The sequence below is a fragment of the Lactuca sativa genome, chromosome 5, assembly GCF_002870075.4.
Source record: "Lactuca sativa cultivar Salinas chromosome 5, Lsat_Salinas_v11, whole genome shotgun sequence".
Lineage (NCBI taxonomy): Eukaryota > Viridiplantae > Streptophyta > Magnoliopsida > Asterales > Asteraceae > Lactuca > Lactuca sativa.
Genome location: NC_056627.2, coordinates 77,225,713 through 77,231,712, shown reverse-complemented (window position 1 = coordinate 77,231,712; position 6,000 = coordinate 77,225,713).

The window sequence follows — 6,000 nt, the reverse complement described above, 5'->3', positions numbered from 1 at the left end:
TCTGATTGGACTGGGTAGGTGCAAAACAAACAGCCCCTTGATGAATTAAGTCCTAAATGGGTTAAGTGAGAAACAATTAACCCTAATCATTATTTTATGAGAAACCCTAATTTCAATTGGTTTTAGTGTTGGGCCTTTCTATTGGGCCATAATGATAGGATTATCAATGGGCCATCCAAGATCAAGCAAATGGACTAGAATAATTAATGGGCTTTGAGGTAAGGCACATATGGGGAGTTGGGCCCAATTTGGAAAATTGGGCCATAGATGGGCCATAGTTTGGGCCTTTATGATTATGTGATATTGAGCCATTAGAATGTCGAATGTTGGCCTGGACTAAGTGGTTGGGCCGTATGGTAAGACCTTATAAAGGTTTGAAACCAATTTGGAAAATTGGGCCATATGTTGGGCTTTGATTTCTAGTTTGACTTTTGGGCTTTTGGATTGGGCCTTGCGCTTGAATCAAGCCTACATAGGGGTAATTAGCCTATTACTCCAAGAACTTATGGTTCTGTGTTGGGACCCAAATATAAATTTGGTGATGTTTTCATATTGACAGATCGGGAATCCTTCATCCAGCAGCTGGGGTTGTGTCTACGGGACGTCAGCGGTCTGAGGTGAGTTCCCTTCTAGTAGGAGTGGGTCTACGACCACAATGCCAGCCCACTAGTAGGAGTTGTTTGTTAGATTATTGTCTTTGTGATAATTATCTGGTATGCCATTATCTTTTATGTTTGTGTGCTAGGATGCTTTGTGATACATGTTAGTAGTAGTAGGGGTGAAATAGGCCCTGGATACTTGTTGGAAGATACCGAAGGGTTCGTCAGAACCCATGGATGCCTAGCAGTGTGTATATGATATGTTATATGTGATAATGGTAGTAAGAGGGGAATAGTCCCCAAGTACGGTCGTTTGGACCGAAGGGTAGGACAGGCACCCCAGATATGCCTAACAGTATGTTTATATTATATTTTATGTGTTAGTAGTAGGGGCTGATATAGTCCCCGGAGCCGGTTGGGATAAATGGGAGGGTAGGTCAGCACCCCAGAACTGCTTGACATGGGTTGGTCAGCACCCCAGAACTGCTTGACATGGGTAGGTCTGGCACCCCAGAATTGTCCGGTGGTATGTATGTTGTGTGGTATGTGCTATGATGGAGGAACTCACTAAGCTTCGTGCTTATGGTTTACAGTTTTGGTTTCATGCACTTCGTTTCAAAGGGAAGGAGTCGTCTTGGTTGCAACGCATCACACTGTGTTTTTCGCACATGAGATCCTTGGGATTACACTTTGATATGGTTTTATGATACTATGTTTTGGATTATTGACACTTGGGTTTTGACATGAGACATTATTATGAATGTTTTTATACTGATGGTTTTATGTAATAACATAATTAAAATGAAATTTTTGGCCTGTATTTTTAGGATGTTACTAGTTGGTATCAGAGCCTTGGTTTGAGGGATTTGGGCAAAATTTTGGGTGTGTCTGGACTCAAACTAAGGACTTGGTATGGAGTTTTCAAAAGAAATTCATTTTATAAAAAGAATTTCTAAAATAATTTGAGAAGAGAAAAGAACTTTGAAAAGAACGAGGTGTGTGATACGTGCAATCAGCCGAGCTCAAGTAAGTTTTCCACAAGATACCCATACATGTTATGATATGTTATGTTATGATATGGTATCATTATCAGAACTGCATGCTAGATTAGGGTTAATGATCTAGGAAGGATGCCTTATATGCCTATTATATGTATATGAGAACTGCATGCTAGATTAGGGCTAAGGATCTAGGAAGATGCCTTATATGCCTGTAGTATGTGCTTATTGAGCTACATGATAGTACTGATCAGTCAGTGATAGGATAGCATGTTTAGGTTATGCTTGATTGTATGAGCCTTTGAATTGCATGTATAGATTCCTGAGTAGAGGATAGAATGGGTTGATTGGAATATGATGGTTAGATTTGTTGGAATAGTGTCTAAGGCTGCAACTATATTAGGCAAGTATTTGACCCGGTTGTGCATGGTCCTTTTGGGTTGCCTTCACCATAGCAACTTGATAGGATGATTTATTAAGAGAGAGTAAATATTATTAATATGTTATGAGAATAATATAAAGAATAATATATGGTTATATGATTAATATAAGTCATAGAATTAATTGGAATTAATTTGGTGACTTAAAGAGATTAATTAAATAAAGGGGTATAAACTGTCAATTGTTTGATAGTTAAGCTTTAGACTGTAAATCCATATGGATATACTAGGGACGGATTCTAGAAGCTAGGATAGCTTCAAAATCGTCCAAGGAGTTATCTATGGAATGGATTTGGATAGCCTTAAGAGAAGATTATCCGATTAGGGTTTAGGTTGTAACCCTTAAGGAGTCTACAAGTATAAATAGACCCCATAGCCATGGCAAATCGGCACTTCACCGAAAGTAAGAGAACCCTGGCTGATTTCCTCCCCTCTCCTCTCTCCTAAATCATCTTTCTAGCTATTGGTGTTCGTAAGCCATTAGAGGAGTGACAATTGTGACTCTAGAAGCTCCAAGACAACAAGATCAACAAGGAATTCAAAGGTATGGTTCTAGATCTGTTTCAATGTTGTTATTTAACCTAATTAGTCATTAGAAGTCTTGGATTCAAAGCATGTTTAATTGGAAAGCCTAGATCCAAGCAATAGGGTTTTGCATGTGCACATAGGAAAGTTCTTATGGCTAAAACCCAACAGTGGTATCAGAGCCTAGCTTTGTTTTCATTAAATTGTTGCTTAATTAACTGAAACTAAACTGCAAAATTCGATTTTTGTGTTTCTGAGTCATGGACTCGGCGAGTTCCAAAGTGGACTCGGCAAGTTGGCCTGACTCGGCGAGTCCCTTTGTGCACTCGGCGAGTCCAAGCGTCAGGAATGGCTAGATTCGGGATTTCTTCATAATTATCTTATAGAAACTTACCTTAATCATATTAGATCAACCCTAATCCGATTTTTTGATATATATGACTATAATCTTGATCTAATTAAAGATATTTATCAAATAATAAAATATTTAATTTCCTTATATGATAATTAATTAATTATTTTGATTATTTTGGTAATTATCTTAAAAAGAAATCTTGAATAAAATCAAATATAGATAATTAGGATATTAATTGTTAATTGGAATTATTTGTTATTTGATCCTCCGTGTTTTAAATGTTTAAAACTTGCCCTCAAGTTTTGAAATTTATAATTTGTGATTAAAAATTTTAATTTAGACAATTTAAATTTCAAACCCTAGATTTTAAAAGATTTAAAATACAACCCTATACTAATATGATATTACTAGAATAATATATATATGTATAACTAAATGCTAGTCTTACCGTTAGTAGGCGTCATTCACAAAGTCGATCAATAAGGTGGGTATAAGGTTGCGGCCTATAAAATGGCGCTTAATGGGTGTACACTTACACCCACCGCTTGCTTGATCGGTGGAGGGTCGTTAGCCGAACGGGTAGGATAGGGCAACCTCATCCTCTCATTAAAAGTATAATAAGTAATACAAAGTAACTACACATATTTTAAAAAATTTCCTAATCTTAGTTACTTTAGGAAAAGTGAATTGATGCAATCCCATGAAATTACACTTTGCACCATTGTTAAGAAGTTAGTGGAGCGTGTGTGGTTTACCGACACACTAATTGGTTCTAAGCAAAGGTGGCAAAGGGTGATTCATTGTTTATCATAGTTCGATGGAGCGTGTGTGGTTTACCGGAACATCGAATAGGTGATCGTTACAATGAAGGCACCATGTGAATTTGCATGGTAATTCACACCCGCTTTGTGATCCTCGGTATCCTAGTCACAAACAAGAGGGGCATATCGAGATTTAAACATGCCATTGAATAGTTTCAATGAATCTCATCCGAACCTAGGAATTCTCAATACACTTGGAACTAATAGTTTAAGTTTTGTGATGGAGAATTAGTGAATCGTCATTCACTTACCTTCAATTTATTTTCATGTTAGATTACGGCATCCCTTTTCTAGTATGTAAATGTTATTGTTGGATCCTAGCCCTAATTTTTCTTATTGGGTGATAATTAGGGATTCTTATTCTAATCTATCTTTGTAATTTCTATTTGTAGATGCCGAACGCTAACAACGTTGCTGCTAGTTCTTTCACGTTGATGAGCCTTTGCCAAAAGGTCACCTTCGATGGAACGAACTTTAGCGAATGGATAAGATACATTCGCACCATTGCTCGCTATGAGGATAAGGAGTATGTCCTCGATGAGAAGCTCGAGAAGATAAACCCCGAAATCGCAACTCCGGCTGAAATCACCGCATTTGAAACTCATGAGCGAGATGCAACGAAGGTACATTGCATCATGATTGCCACCATGAACTCCGAATTCCAAAATTCCTACGAGGGCATGTACCCGTACGAGATGCATCAAGACTTATTGGAGAGATACCACCAAAACGCGAGACAAGAGCGTTTTGAGATTTTCACTAACATGATTTCCGCTAAGATGGGTCATGGAGAATCTCTTACCGTGCACCTGCAAAAGATGCAAAGGTATGTCGACCGCCTTCACAAGTTAAATGTTGACTTTGGGGAAGACTTGGCGATCGACATGGTGCTTCACTCTTTGCCTCTGATGTACAACCAATTTAGGATGACCTACCACATGAACAAAAAAGAGGTCACCTTAAGCAAACTCCAAGGTCTCTTGAGGGTCGTTGAGAGCAACTTCAAAGACAAGTCTGTTGCGCCTACTCCCAATCCGCCTGCTGCTCCTGTCTTGGCTATTGGTCAAGGAAAGGGAAAGAAGATGAAGGCTTCGTCTAAGAACTATCGCAAGGTTAAAGCCCGAGATGGTGCCTCTTCTAGTGGGACCAAAGTTGATCCCGCTAAGCCCTGCCCTAACCTGAAGGAGGCAGAGTGCCACCACTGCCACAAGATAGGACATTGGAAGAGAAGCTGCCCAGAGTACCTGCAAGCCATCAAGGAAGGAAAGATCAAGCCATCTTTCGCAGGTATATACACAATTAAATCTAACGATTCTAATCATGCTATTTCTTGGGTTCTTGATACCGATTGTGGTTACCACATTTGTTCTAATGTGCAGGGACTAACAAGAAGTAGGGATGTGGAGCAAGAAAGGATCAATCTAATCATGGGGAACAGAAGATCGTCGCCTGTGACCAAGATTGGAGTGTATTCTTTAGTGCTTAGGAATAATTTGTATTTAGATTAGAACAATTGTTGCTATTCGCCAGAAATGGCTAGAAACATCATTTCATTTCATGGTTTATATAGACAAGGATTTAGATTTTCTTTTAATAATGAGAATGGTTCTATTTTGTCTTATCTAAATGGTGTCTTTTACTTTGAAGCTATACCATGTAATGGAATATATGAAACTGTTATGATTGTTGATAACTTAGGAAATGATGTTTTGAATATAGATTCTTCCACTAGTATGGATAAAGCATCCTTGTGGCATTGTCGTCTTGGACATGTCAACAAGAAACGCATAGCCCAACTCCAAAAGGATGGAGTGTTGGAGTCATTCGACCTTAGGGAAGATGACACGTGTGAATCTTGTTTACTTGGAAAGATGACTAAGTCACCCTTCACAAGTACGTGTGAAAGGGGTGAGGGTCTATTGGACCTAATACATACCGATGTATGTGGACCGTTTAGATCAACCACGAAGGATGGGAACCGCTTCTACGTGACCTTTACCGATGATTATAGTAGATATGGGTATATCTATTTAATCAAGCAAAAGTCAGAAACCTTTGAAAAGTTCAAAGAGTTCAAGAATGAAGTGGAGAATCAATTGGGCAGGAAAATCAAGATGCTTCGATCCGATCGAGGAGGAGAGTACCTAAGTCTTGAATTCCATGATTATCTCAAGGAGTGTGGAATAGTTTCACAATTGACGCCTCCTAGGACACCGCAGTTGAATGGTGTGGCAGAAAGGCGTAATCGAACCTTATTGGATA